This window comes from Triticum dicoccoides, chromosome 6B (assembly GCF_002162155.2).
Source record: "Triticum dicoccoides isolate Atlit2015 ecotype Zavitan chromosome 6B, WEW_v2.0, whole genome shotgun sequence".
Classification (NCBI taxonomy): domain Eukaryota; kingdom Viridiplantae; phylum Streptophyta; class Magnoliopsida; order Poales; family Poaceae; genus Triticum; species Triticum dicoccoides.
Window position 1 is genome coordinate 485,706,252 of NC_041391.1, and position 22,244 is coordinate 485,728,495.

Below are 22,244 nucleotides of genomic sequence, written 5' to 3' on the forward strand. Positions count from 1 at the left end.
AGTTCCCCTCCATGGATGCATACCACGATGGCACGCTTCACGGCAGGCTGAGCCTGGGCGGGTCTCGCACGCTGAGTCGTCTCGACATGTCGGTGCAAATGTCTGGCTCAGGGCCCGGCTCACCGATCTTGCCGATGAAGACGTGGATTCCGCCGAAGGGGACCCGGTACCCGTACTCAACTGAGCCGGCATCGGGGCGCCAGCCTACATCGTCGATGTAGAGCTTTCCGCGATGACTCTTGGTCATCCGGCCCACAGCGTATCCTTTGAGCCCTTCGAAGCTGCCCTTCAAGAACTCAAATCCACCGTGCGCTGGCCCCATGGTGGGCGCCAACTGTCATCGAATTGTCACGTCAGATGTCCTAGTGAAAGGACTTAGTCGTGGAGCCATCGCAACTAGGAAGCTCAAAGCGGTTAATCGGGACAAAGGACATGGGGTTTATACTGGTTCGGCCCCTTACAGTGAAGGTAAAAGCCTACGATCCAGTTTTGAGTGGGATTGCTTATGTCTCGATTACCAGGAAGCAAATCCGCTTGACCTAGTTCTCGATCTAATCTTCCTCGCCTTGAACCACCGCCAGGTCGTCCCTTTATATACAGAGGTCGACGCCCTGCGACTCTCAGAGTCCCGGCTGGCTCATAAACAGTGTCCGGCTCGGTCTCCCTCTATTCCTGCCTTACAATACAAGTTACATACATATGGCGGTTTATCTCAATGGGCCTGAAGTTGCCTTTGGGCTTTGGGCCCTTAACTGAACCGCCATCTTCAAGTGTTGTCTTGGGTTTCATATCTTTGAGTCGCCATAGGTATAACCCGGCCCCTCCTGGGCGGGTCATACCTAATAGTTATATCCCCAACAGGTAGGGGGTCCCGAACTGTGCGTCTAAGGCTAATCGTAACAGGAGGCGGGGGACACAATGTTTACCCAGGTTCGGGCCCTCTATATGGAGGTAATACCCTACTTTCTGCTTGATTGATCTTGATGAATATGAGTATTACAAGAGTAGATCTACCACGAGATTGTAATAGCTAAACCCTAGAAGTCTAGCCTATGATTATGATTTTTGTCCTCTCTACGGACTAAACCCTCCGGTTTATATAGACACCAGAGGGGGCTAGGGTTACACAAAGTTGGTTACAAAGAAAGGAATCTACATATCTGAATCGCCAAGCTTGCCTTCCACGCAAAGGAGAGTCCCATCCGGACACGGGAAGAAGTCTTCTATCTTGTATCTTCATAGCCCATCAGTCTAGCCCATGTATATTGTCGGGGATATACCCCACGGTATGACCCGGTCGGAGTCGTAAACCGGCCGGGACCTGGTAAACTGGTGGATGGTAAACCGGCAGACCATTAAGACAGATGACTGAGTCAGACGGTAAACCGGCAGATGGCTAAGACAGACGGTAAACCGGCAAGTGTTAAACCGGCAGAGTTAAGACAGATGGCAGACATTGTTAAACCGGCAGACATTGTTAAACCGGCAGACATCGTTAAACCGGCAGACGTTGAACAGCCTAGGAAAGGAAGTCAAAATAGTTTAAGTTAAAGTCTGAGTTGGACTCCACATGTAACCCGCCCCTTCAACATATATAAGGAGGGGCAGGGCTCCCCAAAGAGGGACAAGCAAGAAACAATCTCTAGGGCTAGACACAACTAGAGGAGAGCTGGTTTACGGAGACTCCCTCGTGATGATAATGAGATCTAGCCTCAAACAGCATGTAGGGTTTTTACCGGATGATGTTTCCCGGGGCCCGAAGCTGTCTAAACCCTTGTCTTGTTTTGCGTCTCTGGATTCCTCTCAACCCCTCTCAAGCTACCACATAGATGCGTTGGCCTCACGACTAAGTCCTCACACTAAGGACATCTGACGTGTTAATTCCACGACAGTTGGCGCCCACCGTGGGGCTTGCGCATAGTGGTGTTGAGTTCTTGGAGGGAGCTCTTCAGGGATCAAGAAGTTTGCAAGGTGCCGGATGGAAGAGAGCCGGCGAAGGAGATTTACGTCATCAGCTTGCAAATTGAGACAAAGATTATAGGGTTACATGTTCGGCATCAGATACACGCGCCGTGATAAACCGCCGACATGAGATAGTCTTTGGTGGAGCCGGAATATTCAATGTCTGTGATCAGAATTGTTGGTTTTGAAACTAGCAGCATGAGGGTTTGGCGTTTTATGCGTCGCCGAGGTAACATAATCCGTCGAGTCCGAATATGAGATCAGTTTTTCTTTCCGCCTACAGTGGCATGTTGACAAGGCCGAGAGGAGTTTTGCGGTAGCTATTGTATGCTACGTCAGACAAATCCGTGTCAATCCTAGAAGGAGCGGTCTGTACCGGAGCTGGCAGGATTTTTTAATACATATCTGGTGGTCGGATCAAGAAGCACCCGTCACAAGTTACAACTCAAGTTCCCAGGCAATTGCAGTGGAAAAAAATCATGAGTCGGGAGTACTCATCCGTTGCGGTCCTTTGTTGAGTCGTTGGCGCTGACCGTCCTTCGCTAGTGAACCGCCGACGCGCCTCCGAGCCGTTTCTGCCGTCAATCCGTGTGACTGCGGTTTGGCCCACCCCAGGGAGTTTCCTTAAACCACCATGGAGTGCCGTGGGTACACCTCGTAGCCTCGGTGGTAATCCTTGAGCAGAACCGGTAAATTCATGGTCTGAGATTAATTTTCTGGTGCGCCGCCATCAAGTCATATGTTTCCAAACTGTTCGAGACAATCAGGGGTTTTTCGGACAGCCGTGACCCGTTCTGCTGCAAGGCCAGCACTTTCCATAAAAGTGAAGATTATTGCACGCAAAAGTCAAGCCCGATGGAGGTCCCAGCCGGTGTGTGTTTCAGAGATCAAAGTCAACCAAAATCGCTTTGACCGCGCCGGATCGGTTTACCTTGGTTTCAAGTCGCTGTTTCTACCACGAGTCGCCGTCGCCGTGGTCTCAACGCGCTTTGCCTCGCCTCCCTACGGTTTTCACCAGACCGTCTGGCCGGCTAAACCACCGATCTCCGCAAAGTCGCCACGGCGTCGTGGCCATTGCTACTAAAAGCCGTCTCTTTACAAGCCATTGGCCGGAGCTCGGCTATAGGCGCGTTCAACCTTCTGGCGTTCTATCTCTATGTTAGGCTGCTATTGCCGCATTACCAAGTCGCCACTAATCCGCTTTGTCATGATTCGAAGCCTCAGAAGCCGGCTTGTACCATTGTTGAATCGCCGCCCCGGGGAGTTTCCTTAAACCGCCCCGTTTCACCTTTGCCTGATGCATTTGTTTCTCCGCTGGTTCACCATGGCTACAAGACATCGTCGCCCTCGCTGTGGCAGTCACTGCACCTCTTCATCCGCCTTGAGCCGCCGGTGCCTCTCCAACCCGTCGCCGGTCCAGCCGCACCTCGCCTCCTATGGGTTGTCATCATTGACCCGCAGCCGCTGCTCTAATCCGTCGTGCCTGCCGGCGCTCGTACCCGCGGAACCGGCCGCAGCCGCGCCTCTCCAAACCCGCTGGGATGTGCCGCGCCGCTGCGAGTCGTAAGTCGCCTGCGGCCCCGATCCGGCCTCGCTGAGCTACCAGCCTTCGCCAACGCGCCCTCCGCTGTGGTCGCCTTCACCGACGTGGCTTTGGGTCGCCGCCTTCGCCAAATCGCCGTTCCAATGGGTCGCACGAGCGCCTCTGGGTCCTCGCTCGTTTCTTCTACCTCGAGCGCTTCGGCTGCTGCTATGTTTCGCCAGCACGTTCTCACCGCGCCTGAGCCGCCCTGTGCTTCAAACCGCCGTGAGCTGCCCGTCTCCATCGATCCACCGGCGCCTTCGTCGTTCTCCATCGATCAGCGCCCTCTGCGAGTCGAACAGCGCCCGCCCGGCCGCCGACCAGATGGACGGGACCGATGGCAACGGCATCTGCTTCCCTTACGATGTGCTCCCGGGTCATCTCCATGGTGCTCCTGGTGCCGGGTCAAGCGCTCGCTTCTGCGCGGTGTTCCCGCGACCGGACCTCTCCTCGGCCGCCACCTCCTGCCGTTCCCACGGCCGCGTGTCCACAGCGCGGCGGACCACCGCACCGTCCGACTGCTCCTCCATGACCGCTCGGCCATGTTCCGTCGACCCGGCCTCCAGCCGCGCCGGCTCCCGCGCCCGGCCGCCCCCGCGCTCGGCTGCATCAGCTCCCGCGCTCAAGGCGGCCTCCAACTCCCCTCGAACCGCCTCGCGCCGCCGGGTCTGCCTCGCTCATGGCCCTGCTCAGTGCTCGCATCCAGCTACAGCCGCGTCCGCACCTCGAACCGCCCGATGTATTAAACCGCCACCGCGCCGAGTCAACTTCATGACCTCCGCTGAGTCGCCATCGGGACCCTCCCACCTCAAACTGCCATGACCCGCCGCTCTTACTGTAGATGCTCCACCTTGAATCACCGTGCCACTTCAAAGTCGCGCCGCCTCGAGCGACTGCACACCTGGGCCGCCAAGCGCGCCACGCCGGGTCGCGACCCTCCCTGTGGCCAGGTGCTCCCCATTCGCCAGCACCAGTCCGCCTCGCAAGGCGACGGCCTCTCCGGCCGTCTTTGCATCTGTAAGTCGTCGCCCTGCACCACCGAGTTACTACCTCATCTCCGCCGGTGAGCCGCCCTGCGCCGCCAAGTCGCCCTCACGGTCTCGTTTGCTGCCTGCGAGCACGCTCGCCGGTACCCCTCTGCTGCCTCGGGCCACCCACGCCGGATCCAGACTGTGACATCAGTCGGCTGTAAATCGCCGCCGCAGGATTCAACCCGTTGGACCTCCGCCCTGACCCATACCACGGCGCCTCAAGCCGTCCGGTCTCGTGGCCGTTTCTGTCAAGGCTTCAAACCGAATCCGCCGCCACGCGTCCCGGCGTCCGCGCCAAGCTGGACCCGCCACGGATAAACCGCCTCATCCCCGCCATCGCCGGTCTGCGCCTCCACTCCAGCCGGCCTCCGCGAGCAGCCTCCCGCCTTGCTCCTCCTCATGCCACTACGCTGTTCCCGCACCGCGCCAGGGCTGATTCTTGCATCGCCCCTGCTGGCTTGCCGCCCCGCTGTGTCCCCACTCTGGTCATCCTATCACACGGGTTGCGCCCGTACGCTCCCTTGCAGATTGATGAAAAAAATTGAGGGGAAGAGATATGCATCAGGCCTCTTGATTAAAACAAAAAAGGGCGCTTGTTGGACGAAAAGTCAAAGTGATCAGGTGTTGTTGAAAATCCTTTGGATGCATACATAAGCATCAAACAGAATTCACTAACCGCATAGAAAGGTTATCTACGGGTGTCTACGTCCAGATCATCTGTGGTTTACAAACTCCAGGTGCTATCTTTTCTATAAATCTTATCAGTATATATTACATTGTTTGAAAAACAATTATTCTGGTCTGTGGTATTTTTATTTCGCAGGACCATTAATTATTACAAAGATGTGGCAAAGGGGCGTAAGCCAATATTGCTTTTGCACTAGTACTTGTCCGTGCCGTACTGTTGGACGGATATGTGAGCAAGTCGCCGCCCCCGCTACATCAACATATGTGATTAACTCATTGTCCGCGCCAACCGCCGACTCGCCCGCCTTTACCGGGGTGATCACCAACTACGCGGTGGATCATTTTGGGCCTAATATATCAGGTGAAATCTATTCAATATATTTTATACATATTGCCTTCTTTAAAAGAGCAATTACTCCGGCTGCAAAGTTGTCTAATGCAGGACCCTAAACCGCCATATTGGTGCAAATTTAAAGGCCGTCAGAAAATTTCCGGCTTAAAAAAGAGGATTCCGGTTAAATATCTGGTTTAAGGGAAAGTTATCTCCCACAAAGCTTTGAAGCTCTCAATATCCGGTTCAAAATCCAGATTCGAGAAGAATTTATCTCTTGCAAAAAGTTAAAGGTTGCCGAAGAGGACATGTTGCCATGATGCACGGTTCAAACATGGGCATCCCGCCTTATTGGCTTATCATATTATTGGTTACAAGGGGGCTTCAGCTGACAAAGCGGAGTTCTGTCCATTAATCCGGCTATCACGCCACAATACAGCTTGGGAGCTTCACACCCAAGGGGCCAAAGAGAGTCTTGTTGCTACGCACAGCTCAAACATAGGCACCCAATGAGCACACCTCATCACGTTACTTGGGGGCTCCTTGTGTCAAATACCAAGGAGTTTGAACGGACCCTTATAGCTGGGTATCGACCCACGGCTTGGAAGCCTGGTATATTTACCTAAAACCCTGGGTTAACCTGCCTTCATCAAGTAAGACACTCCTATCCAGGTCATCCTGGCACGGCCCTCCGAACGTTTGACAGTTACTCTCATTTAGACCCTGCACTTGTCAAAGTTAAAACGGTGATTGGTTAGTTGGAGGTCCATCTTAAAAGGCTTTGTTAAATGGTTCAACTCAGCGGTCTGGTAGCCCACAAAAATCCTCGAATTTGGGCCTGGCAGCCCTCAAAAAGCCTCGACTACACGGTTTTATTTGCCTTTGTCAAGATTTTTCTCTTTTGATAAATTTTATGTTGAACCGGTGTCTATTGACTTGGCATGACTATCAGTCATCAAATTAACCCGGTGTTCATTAACCCGGCTTGACTTTCAACTACAAGTTGTCAGTACATAATCACTTATAATCTGGTGTTTATTGACTCGGCCTGGCTTTGGACTATAAGTCGCCAGCATATATTTGGATTGCGCCATTGGAATTATGCGCTTATAAATCATTGGGTATATTATTCAAATAGCCAACATGGCTGGATTTCTATTATGGTTATCAATAACCAGTATTATGATCAAGGTTTTCAAAGTCGCTTTAGCGCAATGCCTATCATATTATCAATGGATATGATTTATTCTACAATTGAAGGAATAGTCCCGAGTTGCTACAGGCTTACAACCCGGCACTTGGGGGCTACATTATTTAAGTTGAGATTACATCAAATATGCAAGTCTCATGTCGCTGCAAGCATGCACCATGACACTTGGGGGCTAATGCAAAGTCATTTTTTGCTCATCTTATTGAAGACCCGACTCATCACATTATAATGAGGCGACCCTTGGGGGCTACCAATTGCTCCTGTCAACAATTCAAGGTACAAAGCTTTTTATTCATTATATTGAAGGGTCCACTGCTCAGTTGGTAAAGCACAAGGCTCTTAACCTTGTGGACGTGGATTCAAGTCCCATGATGGGGGTTATCATATGATGTAATTTTCATTGAAGTATATATCAAAGTCCCGGCTCAATATTATCTTACTGAGCCGGCCCTTGGGGGATACACGTTGCTGTTCAAAGTTTACATGATTATATCTACAAAGTCCCTGCTCATTATTGCATAATGACCCGGCACTTGGGGGCTACATATGTGTAATACTCAATTCTGACTAGTGATTGAGATGAACAACCTAGATTTCTTCAAGATTGTGATATTTATATTGAAGCAAGTCTTAAGCTATTGTTATGCTACCTTCTTAAGACTTGGGGGCTACAAGTGATAAGTCATATAAAGAGGTATATTTTCAAGCTGGATGTTAACTACAAGTATGACCCGGTGTTATCAATATTTATAAACCGGCAAGTTCTACATTCTTAAACCGGCTGAAGATCAGATGAGGATTTCAAGGACCATTATTTTTGTTAAGTCATTAGGAGCTGAGTCAAAGAAGTTATTCTTCACAATATTTCTCTGTGACAAACCAATGTCAGCAAATTGATTATGAAGCTGGCCTATTAAACCGGATTTTCTATAAAGGAAGTGACAAGGACTTAAGGGTGATCAGGATCAGTTTAACATGGATAAATCCAAATTAAACTGGGGGCTAATGTCGGGGATATACCCCACGGTATGACCCGACCGGAGTCGTAAACCGGTTGGGACTTGGTAAACCGACGGATGGTAAACCGGCAGACCGTTAAGACAGATGACTGAGTCAGACAGTAAACCGACGGGTGTTAAACCGGCAGATGGCTAAGACAGACGGTAAACCGGCAAGTGTTAAACCGACAGAGTTAAGACAGATGGCAGACATTGTTAAACCGGCAGACATTGTTAAACCGGCAGACATTGTTAAACCGGCAGACGTTGAACAGCCCAGGAAAGGAAGTCAAAATAGTTTAAGTTAAAGTCCGAGTTGGACTCCACATGTAACCCGCCCCTTCAACATATATAAGGAGGGGCTGGGCTCCCCAAAGAGGGACAAGCAAGAAACAATCTCTAGGGCTAAACACAACTAGAGGAGAGCCGGTTTACGGCGACTCCCTCGTGATGATAATGAGATCTAGCCTCAAACAGCATGTAGGGTTTTTACCGGATGATGTTTCCCGGGGCCCGAAGCTGTCTAAACCCTTGTCTTGTGTTGCGTCTCTTGATTCCGCTCAACCCCTCTCAAGCTATCACATAGATGCGTTGGCCTTGCGACTAAGTCCTCACACTAAGGACATCTGACGTGTTAATTCCACGACATATATAGTCCGGATGTCCAAGGACCCCTTAATCCGAGACTCCCTCACCTCCCCCTGCCCAAAACAAATTAGACAGGGGGTGGGGGCACAGCCCCCTTCCCTTCTCCCTCTCCCTCTCTTTCCTTCTCTCCTACTCCGAATAGGAATTTGAATCCTACTAGGACATGGGAGTCCTAGTAGGACTCCCTATGCTTGGCGCGCCCCCTAGGCCGGCCGCCTCCTCCCTCCCTCCTTTATATACAGGGGAGGGGAGCACCCCAAGGACACACAAGTTGATCTTTTAGCCGTGTGCGGTGCCCCCTCCACAGTTACACAGCTCGGTCATATCGTCATAGTGCTTAGGCGAAGCCCTGCGCCGGTAACTTCATCATCACCGTCACCACGCTGTCATGCTGAAGAAACTCTCCCTCAGACTCAACTGGATGAAGAGTACGAGGGACGTCATCGAGCTGAACGTGTGCTGAATGCGGAGGTGTCGTACGTTCAGTACTTGGATCGGTTGGATCGCGAAGACATTCGACTACATCAACCACCTTAACTAACGCTTCCGCTTTCGGTCTGCGAGGGTGCGTGGACACACTCTCCCCTCTCGTTGCTATGCATCACCCATATAGATCTTGCGTGATCATAGGAAATTTTTGAAATTACCGCATTCTCCAACAGTGGCATCCGAGCCAGGTCTATGCGTAGATTCTATATGCACGAGTACAACACAAGGAGTTGTGGGTGATAATAGTCATACTGCTTACCACCAGCATCTTACTTTGATTCGGCGGCATTGTTGGATGAAGCGGCCCGGACCGACATTACATGACCGCGTTCATGAGACTGGTTCTACAAACGTGCTTTTGCATAAAGGTGGCTGGCGGGTGTCTGTTTCTCCAACTTTAGTTGAATCAAGTTTGACTACGACCGGTCCTTGTTGAAGGTTAAAACAGCACAATTGATGAAAAATCGTTGTGGTTTTGATGCGTAGGTAAGAACAGTTCTTGCTAGAAGCCCGTAGAAGCCACGTAAAACTTGCAACAACAAAGTAGAGGACGTCTACCTTGTTTTTGCAGGGCTTGTTGTGATGTGATATGGTCAAGGCATGATGTGATATAAATTGTTGTATGAGATGATCATGTTTTGTAACAAAGTTATCGGCAACTGGCAGGAGCCATATGGTTGTCGCTTTATTGTATGCAATGCAATCGCCATGTAATTGTTTTACTTTATCACTAAGCGGTAGCGATAGTCGTAGTAACAATAGTTGGCGAGACGACAACGATGCTACGATGGAGATCAAGGTGTCGCGCCAGTGATGATGGAGATCATGACGATGCTTCGGTGATGGAGATCATGAGCACAAGATGATGATGGCCATATCATGTCACATATTTTGATTGCATGTGATGTTTATCTTTTATGCATCTTATTTTTTGTTAGTACGTCGGTAGCATTATAAGATGATCCCTTACTAAAATTTCAAGGTATAAGTGTTCTCCCTGAGTATGCACCATTGCGATAGTTCTTCGTGTTGAGACACCACGTGATGATCGGGTGTGATAAGCTCTACGTTCACATATAATGGGTGCAAGCCAGTTTTGCACAAGCAGAATACTCGGGTTAAACTTGGCGAGCCTAGCATATGCAGATATGGTCTCGAAACACTAAGACCAAGAGGTCGAGCGTGAATCATATAGTAGATATGATCAACATAGTGATGTTCACCATCGAAAACTACTCCATCTCACGTGATGATCAGACATGGTTTAGTTGATTTGGATCACATGATCATCTAGATGACTAGAGAGATGTCTATCTAAGTGGGAGTTCTTAAGTAATATGATTAATTGAACTTTAATTTATCATGAACTTAGTCCTAATAGTATTTTGCAAATTATATTGTAGATCAATAGCTCGTGTTATAGCTTCTTTATGTTTTTTATATGTTCCTAGAGAAAACTAAGTTGAAAGATGATAGTAGCAATGATGCGGACTGGGTCCATGATCTGAGGTGTATCTGATACGTCTCCAACATATCTATAGTTTTTTATTGTTCCATGCTATTATATTACCCCTTTTGGATGTCTATGGGCTTTATTTTACACATTTATATCATTTTGGGACTAACCTACTAACCAGAGACCCAGCCCATATTGCTGTTTTTTTTTGCCTATTTCAGTATTTCGAAGAAAAGGAATATCAAACAGGGTCCAAACGGAATGAAACCTTCGGGAGCATGATTTTTGGAACGAACGTGATCCAGAGGACTTGGAGTGCAAGCCAAGAAGCAGCAGAGGCGGCCACGAGATAGGAGGGTGCCCCCCCCCCTGTACGGCGCGCCCCCCTGTCTCGTGGGCCCCTCGGGCGGCCACCGACGTACTTCTTCCTCCTATATATACCTACGTACCCCGAAAACATCCAAGGAGCACCCGAAACACAATTTCCACCGCCGTAACCTTCTGTATCCGTGAGATCCCATCTTGGAGCCTTCGTCGGCGTTCTGTCGGAGGGGGAATCGACCATGGAGGGCCTCTACATCAACATCCTTGCCCCTCCGATGAGTTGTGAGTAGTTTGCCACAGACCTACGGGTCCATAGTTATTAGCTAGATGGCTTCTTCTCTCTTTTTGGATCTTAATACACTGTTCTCCCCCTCTCTTGTGGAGATCTATTCGATGTAATCTCTTTTTGCGGTGTGTTTGTCGAGATCCGATGAATTGTGGGTTTATGATCAAGTTTATCTATGGATAATAATTGAATCTTCTCTGAATTCTTTTATATGATTGAGTTGTCTTTGCAAATCTCTTCGAATTATCGGTTTGGTTTGGCCTACTAGATTGATCTTTCTTGCCATGGGAGAAGTGCTTATCTTTGGGTTCAATCTTGCAGTGTTCTTACCCAGTGACAGAAAGGGTTGCAAGAAACGTATTGTATTGTTGCCATCGAGGATAAAAAGATGGGGTTTATATCATATTGCATGAGTTTATCCCTTTACATCATGTCATCTTGCTTAAGGCGTTACTCTGTTCTTATGAACTTAATACTCTAGATGCAGGCAGGAGTCGGTCAGTGTGTGGAGTAATAGTAGTAGATGCAGGCAGGAGTCGGTTTACTTGTTATGGACGTGATGCCTATATACATGATCATGCCTAGATAATCTCATAATTATTCGCTTTTCTATTAATTGCTCGACAGTAATTTGTTCACCCACCGTAATACTTATGCTATCTCGAGAGAAGCCTCTAGTGAAACCTATGTCCCCCGGGTCTATCTCCTATCATATTTGCTTCCAATCTACTTTTATTTGCATCTTTACTTTTTGCATCTATAATATAAAATACCAAAAATATATTTATCTTATCATACTATCTCTATCAGATGTCACTTTCGCAAGTGGCCGTGAAGGGATTGACAATCCCTTTATCGCGTTGGTTGCGAGTTCTCAGTTTGTTTGTGTAGGTGCGTGGGACTTTTGAGGAGCCTCCTACTGGATTGATACCTTGGTTCTCAAAAATGAGGGAAATACTTACGCTACACTTGCTGCATCACCCTCTCCTCTTCGGGGAAAACCAACGCAAGCTCAAGACGTAGCAAGAAGGATTTCTGGCGCCGTTGCTGGGGAGGTCTTCGCTCAAGTCAAGACATACCAAGTACCCATCAGAAACCCATCTTCCTCGCATTTACATTATTTGCCATTTGCCACTCGTTTTCCTATCCCCCACTTCACCTTTGCCATTTTATTCGCCCTCTCTTTCCCAATCTCCTCCTCTCTTTTCGCTTGCCTTTTTCCGTTTGCTTATGTGTGGATTACTTGTTTCCATGGCGCAAGATAATACCAAATTGTGTGATTTCTCGAATACCAATAATAATGATTTCCTTAGTACTCCGATTGCTCCTCTTAATGATGTTGAGTCTTGTGAAATCATTGCTGCTTTGCTGAATCTTGTTATGAAAGATCAATTCGCCGGCCTTCCTAGTGAAGATGCCGCTACTCATCTAAACAACTTTGTTGATTTGTGTGATATGCAAAACAAGAAAGATACGGATAACAATATTGTCAAATTGAAGTTATTTCTGTTTTCTCTTAGAGACCATGCTAAAGTTTGGTTTTCATCTTTGCCTCAAAATAGTATTGATTCTTGGAACAAGTGCAAAGATGCTTTTATCTCTAAGTATTTTCCTCCCGCTAAGATTATCACTCTTAGGAATGATATTATGAATTTTAAACAACTTGATCATGAGCATGTTGCCCAATCTTGGGAAAGAATGAAATTGATGCTTCGTAATTGCCCTACTCATGGTTTGAATTTATGGATGATCATACAAAAAAATTATGGTGGTTTGAACTTTGCTTCTAGAAATCTCCTAGATTCGGTCACGGGAGGCATGTTTATGGAAATCACATTAGGAGATGCTACAAAACTTCTTGATAATATTATGGCTAATTATTCTCAATGGCACACCGAAAGATCTTCTAGTAAAAAAGTGCATGCTATAGAAGAAATCAATGTTTTGAGTGGAAAGATGGATGAACTTATGAAATTGTTTGCTACTAAAAATACTCCTCTTGATCCCAATGATATGCCTTTGTCTTCTTTGATTGAGAATAATAATGAATCTATGGATGTGAATTTTGTTGGTAGGAATAATTATGGAAACAATGCATATAGAGGAAATTTTAATGCTAGACTGTTCCCTAGTAATTCCTCTAATAATTATGGAAATTCCTAAAATAATTCTTATGGAAATTTTAATAATATGCCCTCTGATTTTGAGAATAGTGTGAAAGAATTTATGATTTCTCAAAAGAATTTTAATGCTTTGCTTGAAGAAAAATTGCTCAAAGTTGATGATTTGGCTAGGAACATTGATAAAGTTTCGCTTGATGTTGATTCTCTTAAACTTATATCTTCTTCTCCTAAGCATGATATCAATGAGTCTCTCAAAGTAATGAGAATTTCCATTGATGAGTGTAAGGAAAGAACCGCTAGATTGCGTGCTAAGAAAGATAACTTTATAAAAGCGTGTTCTTCTAGTTTCCATGAAAATAATGATGAAGATCTTAAAGATATTGATGCGTATCCTCTTAGATCTATGTTTTGCAATATGAATTTTTATTATTATGGGACTGATGATGAATCAACTTTGCCTAGAAGGCGTCCCAAAAATTCGGAATCTTTAGATCTTGATGCTAAATTTGGTAAAAGTGAGATTAGAGAGGTCACAACTCAAATAACATTGAACCTACTATCTCGGATTTCAAGGAATTGAATTATGATAATTGTTCTTTAAAAGGTTGTATTTCCTTGTTGCAATCCGTTGTTAATTCTCCTCATGCTTATAGTCAAAATAAAGCTTTTAGCAAACATATCATTGATGCTTTGTTGCAATCTTATGATGAAAAACTCAATTTGGAAGTGTCTATACCTAGAAAACTTAATGATGAGTGGGAACCTATTATAAAGATTAGAATTAAAGATTATGAGTGTTTTGCTTTGTGTGATTTTGGTGCTAGTGTTTCCACGATTCCGAAAACTTTATGTGATATTCTAGATTTCCATGATCTTGATGATTGCTCGTTAAATTTGTAACTTGCGGATTCCACCATTATAAAGCCTATGGGAAGGATCAATGATGTTCTTATTGTTGCAAATAGAAATTTGGTGCCAGTAGATTTTATCGTTCTTGATATAGATTGCAATCTTTCTTGCCCTATTATTCTTGGTAGACCTTTCCTTAGAATGATTAGTGCAATTATTGATATGAAGGAAGGGAATATTAGATTCCAATTTCCATTAAAGAAAGGCATGGAGCACTTTCCAAAAAATAAAGTCAAATTACCTTATGAATCTATCATGCGGGCTAATTATGAATTTAGTGCCAAAGAAGGCACTCGTTAGATCTATCTTTACTTTTATGCCTAGCTAGGGGCGTTAAACGATAGCGCTAGTTGGGAGGCAACCCAATTTTTCTTTATGTTTTTTGTTTTTGCTCCTGTTTAGTAATAAATCTTGCATCTACTCTCTGTTTAGATGTGTTTTTATCTTTTAATTAGTGTTTGTGCCAAGTAGAACCTATAGGATAAACTATGATGATAGTTGATTTGATTCTGCTGAAAAACAGAAACTTTATGCTCACGAGAAAAAAATCAATAAATCACAGAAACGTGATTTTGCATTGATTCTTTTTGTTGCTGATCAATCGCCAAATTTTCCAGTACGTCCTATTTTGCTAGGATTTTTAGAGTTCCATAAGTTTGCATTAGTTACAGATTGCTACAGACTATTCTGTTTTTGACAAATTCTGTTTTTCGTGTGTTGGTTGCTTATTTTGATGCATCTATGGCTAGTAAAATAGTTTATAAACCATAGAGAAGTTGGAATACAGTAGGTTTAACACCAAAATAAATAAAGAATGAGTTCATTGCAGTACCTTATGTGGTGGTTTTGTTTTCTTTCACTAACGGAGCTTATAAGATTTCCTGTTGAGTTTTGTGTTGTGAAGTTTTCAAGTTTTGGGTAAAGCTTTTATGGACTATGAAATAAGGAGTGGCAAGAGCCTAAGCTTGGGGATGCCCATGGCACCCCAAGATATTCAAGGATAGCCAAAAGCCTAAGCTTGGGGATGCCCCGGGAAGGCATCTCCTCTTTCGTCTTCGTTCATTGGTAACTTTACTTGGAGCTATATTTTTATTCGCCACATGATATGTGTTTTGCTTGGAGCGTCGTGTATTATATTAGTCTTTTCTTTTTAGTTTACCACAGTCATCCTTGCTGTACACACCTTTTGGGAGAAGCCTACTCGATTAGAATTTGCTAGAATACTCTATGTGCTTCACTTATATCTTTTGAGCTTGATAGTTTTCGCTCTAGTACTTCACTTATATCTTTTAGAGCACGGTGGTGTCTTAATTTTGAAGAAATCTCTAGACTCTCTTGCTTCACTTATATTATTTTGAGAGTCTTTTAGAACAGCATGGTATTTTCTATGGTTATAATTTGGTCCTAGAATGATGAGCATCCAAGATTGGGTATAATAAAAACTATCATAGAAAAAGAATTGGATGCTATGATCAACTTGATGCTTGATAATTGTTTTGAGATATAAAGGTAGTAATGTTAGGGTCATGCTAGTGGGTAATTATGAAATTGAGAAATACTTTTGTTGAAGTTGGCAAGTCCCGTAGCATGCACGTATGGTAAAAGTTGTGTGACAAATTTGTTGCATGAGGTGCTCTTTTGATTGTCTTCCTTATGAGTGGCAGTCGGGGACGAGCGATGGTCTTTTCCTACCAATCTATCCCTCTTGGGGCATGCGTAGTAGTACTTTGCTTCGAGGTCGAAGTAGACTTTTGCAATAAGTATATGAGTTCTTTTTTAATTAATGTGAGTCCATGGACATATGCACACTCATCCTTTTACTTTGTTAGCCTTTATTATTACCGCGCAACTTTCGCTGGTAGCATAAACCCTTTATTTACCTTCCTCAAAAAAGCCATCATACCTACCTATTATGGCATTTCCATAGCCATTCCGAGATATATTGCCATGCAACTTTCCACCGTTCCGTTTATTATGACACATTCCATCATTGTCATATTGCTCTTTTGCATGATCATGTAGTTGACATCATATTTGTGGCAAGGCCACCTTCATAATTTTCATACATGTCGCTCTTGATTCATTGCATATCCCGGTACACCGCCGGAGGCATTCATATAGTCATATCTTGTTCTAGCTTTGTGTTGTAATTCTTGAGTTGTAAATCCATATAAGTGTGATGATCTTCAGTATTAGAGCATTGTCCTAGTGAGGAAAGGATGATGAAGGCTATGATTCCCCCACAAGTCGGGATGAGACTTCGGACTTTACAAAAAGAAAAAAATGAGAAAAGAAAGAAAAAGAGAAAGGCCAAAAAGAAAAAAAAGAGGCCAAAGAAAAAAAAGGAAAAAAGAAAAGAAAAAAATGAGAGAAAAAGAGAGAAGGGACAATGCTACTATCTCTTTTTCCATACTTGTGCTTCAAAATAGCACCATGATCTTCATGATAGAGAGTCTCATATGTTTTCACTTTCATATACTAAGTGGGAATTTTTCATTATAGAACTTGGCTTGTATATTCCAATGATGGGCTTCCTCAAAATGCCCTAGGTCTTCGTGAGCAAGCAAGTTGGATGCACACCCACTTAGTTTCTTTTTGTTGAGATTTCATATATTTATAGCTCTAGTGCATCCGTTGCATAGCAATCCCTACTCAATCACATTGATATCTATTAATGGGCATCTCCATATAGCCCGTTAATACGCCTAGTTGATGTGAGACTATCTTCTCCTTTTTTGTCCTCACAACCACCATATACCACCATAGTGCTATGTCCATGGCTTGCGCTCCTGTATTGCGTAAGAGTTGAAAAAGCTGAAGCGCGTTAAAAAGTATGAAACAATTGCTCGACTCATCATCGGGGTTGTGCATGATGGGAGTATTTTGTGTAATGATGACCTAACTATATGATTTTATAGGGATAAGCTTTCTTTGGCTATGCTATTTTGACAGGACATGATTATTTGTTAGTATGCTTTGAAGCATTATTATTTTTATGTTTTATAAGCTTTTATTTTGAATCATTTGGATCTGAACATTCATGCCACAATAAATAAAATCATATTGAGAATTATGCTAGGTAGCATTCCACATCAAAAATTTCTTTTTAATCATTTACCTACTCGAGGACGAGCAGGAATTAAGCTTGGGGATGCTTGATACGTCTCCAACGTATCTATAATTTTTGATTGTTCCATGCTATTATATTACCCATTTTGGATGTCTATGGGCTTTATTTTACACATTTATATCATTTTTGGGACTAACCTACTAACCGGAGGCCCAGCCCGTATTGCTGTTTTTTTTGCCTATTTCAGTATTTCAAACAAAAGGAATATCAAACGGAGTCCAAACGGAATGAAACCTTCGGGAGCGTGATTTTTGGAACAAACGTGATCCAGAGGACTTTGAGTGCAAGCCAAGAAGCAGCCGAGGCGGCACGAGATAGGAGGGCCCCCCCTCTGTAGGGCGCGCCCCCCTGTCTCGTGGGCCCCTCGGGCGGCCACCGACGTACTTCTTCCTCCTATATATACCTACGTACCCCGAAAACATCCAAGGAGCACCTGAAACACAATTTCCACCGCCGTAACCTTCTGTATCCGCGAGATCCCATCTTGGAGCCTTCGCCGGTGTTCTGCCGGAGGGGGAATCGACCATGGAGGGCCTCTACATCAACATCCTTGCCCCTCCGATGAGTTGTGAGTAGTTTACCACAGACCTACGAGTCCATAGTTATTATCTAGATGGCTTTTTCCCTCTTTTTGTATCTTAATACAATGTTCTCCCCCTCTCTTGTGGAGATCTATTCGATGTAATCTCTTTTTGTGGTGTGTTTGTCGAGATCTGATGAATTGTGGGTTTATGATCAAGTTTATCTATGGATAATAATTGAATCTTCTCTGAATTCTTTTATATGATTGAGTTATCTCTGTAAGTCTCTTTGAATTAACGGTTTGGTTTGGCCTACTAGATTGATCTTTCTTGCCATGGGAGAAGTGCTTAGCTTGGGGTTCAATCTTGCGGTGTTCTTTCCCAGTGACAGAAAGGGTTGCAAGACACATATTGTATTGTTTCCATCGAGGATAAAAAGATGGGGTTTATATCATATTGCATGAGTTTATCCCTCTACATCATGTCATCTTACTTAAGGCGTTACTCTGTTCTTATGAACTTAATACTCTAGATGCAGGCAGGAGTCGGTTAATGTGTGGAGTAATAGTAGTAGATGCAGGCAGGATTCGGTCTACTTGTTATGGACGTGATGCCTATATACATGATCATGCCTAGATAATCTCATAATTATTCGCTTTTCTGTCAATTGCTCGACAGTAATTTGTTCACCCACCGTAATACTTATGCTATCTCGAGAGAAGCCTCTAGTGAAACCTATGGCCCCCGGGTCTATCTCCTATCATATTTGCTTCCAATCTACTTTTATTTGCATCTTTACTTTTTGCATCTATATTATAAAATACCAAAAATATATTTATCTTATCATACTATCTCTATCAGATGTCACTTTCGGAAGTGGCCGTGAAGGGATTGACAACCCCTTTATCGCGTTGGTTGCGAGTTCTCAGTTTGTTTGTGTAGGTGCGTGGGACTTTTGAGGAGCCTCCTACTGGATTGATACCTTGGTTCTCAAAACTGAGGGAAATACTTATGCTACACTTGCTGCATCACCCTCTCCTCTTCGGGGAAAACCAGCGCAAGCTCAAGACGTAGCAGTATCCTCATTGCTACACAGAAGAATTATATCCTTGATGCACAGCTAGGTGACAGACCTATTGCAGGAGCAGATGCAGATGTTATGAATGTTTGGCTAGCTCAATATGATGACTACTTGATAGTTTAGTGCACCATGCTTTACGGCTTAGAACCGGGACTTCAAAAATGTTTTTTGAAATGTCACGGAGGATATGAGATGTTCCAAGAGCTGAAATTGGAATTTCAGACTCATGCCCGTGTCAAGAGGTATGAGACCTCTGAGAAGTACTTTGCCTAAAAGATGGAAGAGAATTGCTCAACTAGTGAGCATATGCTCACAATGTTTGGGTACTACAATCACTTGAATCAAGTGGGGGTTAATCTTCGAGATAAGATAGTGGTTGACAGAGTTCTCTAGTCACCATCACCAAGTTACTGGAACTTTGTGATGAACTATAATATGCAAGGGATGACGAAAATGATTCTCGAGCTCTTCGTGATGCTGAAATAGACGAAGGTAGAAATCAAGAAAGAGCACCAAGTGTTGATGATTAAACAAGACTACTAGTTTCAAGAAAAGGGCAAAGGGAAAGAAAGGGAACTTCAAGAAGAATGGCAAGCAAGTTGTCACTCCCGTGAAGAAGCCCAAACCTGGACCTAAGCCTGAAATTGAGTGCTTCTACTGCAAAAGAAATGGTCACTGGAAGTGGAACTGCCCCAAATATTTGGCAGATAAGAAGGATGGCAAAGTGAACAAAGGTATATTTGATATACAAATTATTGATGTGTATCTTACTAGTGCTCGTAGTAATCCCTGGGTATTTTATACTTGTTCAGTTGCTAAGGTTAGTTACTCGAAACAGGAGTTGCAGAATAAATAGAGACTCGTTGAGGATGAAGTGACAATGTGTGTTGGAAGTGGTTCCAAAATTGATATGATCATCATCGAGCACTCCCTATACTTTCAGGATTAGTGTTGAACCTAAATAAATGTTATTTTGTGTTTGTGTTGAGCATGAATATGATTAGATCATGTTAATTGCAATACAGTTATTCATTTAAGACAGAGAATAATTGTTATTCTGTTTACATGAATAAAACCTTCTATGGTCATACACCCAATGTTGATGGTTTATTGAATCTCGATCGTGGTAATACACATATTGATAGTATTGATGCCAAAATATGCAAAGTTGATAATGATAGTGCAACTTATTTGTGGCACTGCCATTTGGGTCATATTGATGTAAAGCGCATAAAGAAACTCCATAAAGATGGACTTTTGGAATCACTTGATTATGAATCATTTGATGCTTGTGAACCGTGCCTTGTGGGCAAGATGACTAAAACTCCGTTCTCCGGAATAATGGAACGAGCTAGCAACTTATTAGAAATAATTCATACCGATGTATGCGGTCCAATGAGTGTTGATGCTCGTGGAGGGTATCGTTATTTTCTGACCTTCACAGATGATTTGAGCAGACATGGGTATATCTACTTAATGAAACACAAGTCTTAAACATTTGAAAAGTTCAAAGAATTTTAGAGTGAAGTGGAGAATCATCGTAACAAGAAAATAAAGTTTATATGATCTGATCATGAAGGAGAATATTTGAGATACGAGTTTGGCCTTCATTTAAAACAATGTGGAATAGTTTCACAGCTCACTTCACCTGGAACACCACAGCATAATGGTGTGTCCGAACGTCGTAACCGCACTTTATTGGATATGGTGCGATCTATGATGTCTCTTACCGATTTACCACTATCGTTTTGGGGTTATGCATTAGAGATAGCTGCATTCACGTTAAATAGGGCACCATCGAAATCCGTTGAGATGACGCCTTATGAACTGTGGTTTGGCAAGAAACCAAAGTTGTCGTTTCTTAAAGTTTGGGGTCGCGATGCTTATGTGAAAAAGCTTCAACCTGATAAGCTCGAACCCAAATCGAAGAAGTGCGTCTTCATAGGATACCCAAAGGAAATTGTTGGGTACACCTTCTATCACAGATCCGAAAGGCAATATATTCGTTGCTAAGAATGGATCCTTTCTAGAGAAGGAGTTTCTCTCAAAAGAAGTGAGTGGGAAGAAAGTAGAGCTTGATGAGGTAATTGTACCTTCTCCTGAATTGGAAAGTAGTTCACCACAGAAATCAGTTCCAGTGATTCCTACACCAATTTATGAGGAAGCTAATGATGATGATCATGAAACTCCAAATCAAGTTACTACAGAACCTCATAGGTCTTCCAGAGCACGGTCCGCACCAGAGTGGTATGGTAATCCTGTTCTAGAAGTCATGTTACTAGACCATGATGAACCTACGAACTATGAGGAAGCGATGATGAGCCCAGATTCCGCGAAATGGCTTAAGGCCATGAAATCTGAGATGGGATCAATGTATGAGAACAAAGTGTGGAGTTTGGTGGACTTGCCCGATGATCGGCAAGCCATAGAAAATAAATGGATCTTCAAGAGGAAGACGGACGCTGATAGTAGTGTTACTATCTACAAAGCTCGACTTATCACAAAAGGTTTCAAGGTGTTGACTACAATGAGATTTTCTCAACTGTAGCGATGCTTAAATCCGTCTGAATCATGTTAGCAGTTGCCATATTTTATGAAATCTGGCAAATGGATGTCAAAACTGCATTCCTGAATGGATTTCTGGAAGAAGAGTTGTATACGATGCAACTAGAAGGTTTTTTCAATCGAAAGGGTGCTAACAAAGTGTACATACTCCAGCGATCCATTTATGGACTGGTGCAAGCCTCTCGGAGTTGGAATAAACGCTTTGATAGTGTGATCTAAGCATATGGTTTTATACAGACTTTTGGAGAAGCATGTATTTACAAGAAAGTGAGTGGGAGCTCTGTAGCATTTCTAATATTATATGTGGATGACATATTGTTGATTGGAAATGATACAGAATTTTTAGAGAGCATAAAGGGATACTTGAATAAGAGTTTTTCAAAGAAAGACCTCGGTTAAGCTGCTTACATATTGGGCATCAAGATCTATAGATATAGATCAAGACGCTTGATAAGATTTTTCAATGGGTATATACCTTGACAAGTTTTTGAAAGAGTTCAAAATGGATCAGTCAAAGAAGAAGTTCTTGTTTGTATTACAAGGTGTTGAGTAAGACTCAAAGCCTGTCCACGGCAGAAGATAGAAAGAGAATGAAAGTCATTCCCTATGCTTCAGTCATAGGTTCTATAAAGTATGCTATGTTGTGTACCAGACCTATTGTGTACCTTGCCATGAGTTTGGCAAGGGGGTACAATAGTGATCTAGAAGTAGATCACTGTACAGCGGTCAAAATTATCCTTAGTGAGGACTAAGGAAATGTTTCTCGGTTACGACTCTGAATGTGTCAGACCTGTTGACTAAACTTCTCTCACGAGCAAAACATGATCGCACCTTAGTACTCTTTGGGTGTTAATCACGTAGCGATGTGAACTAGATTATTGACTCTAGTACAACCCTTTGGGTGTTGGTCA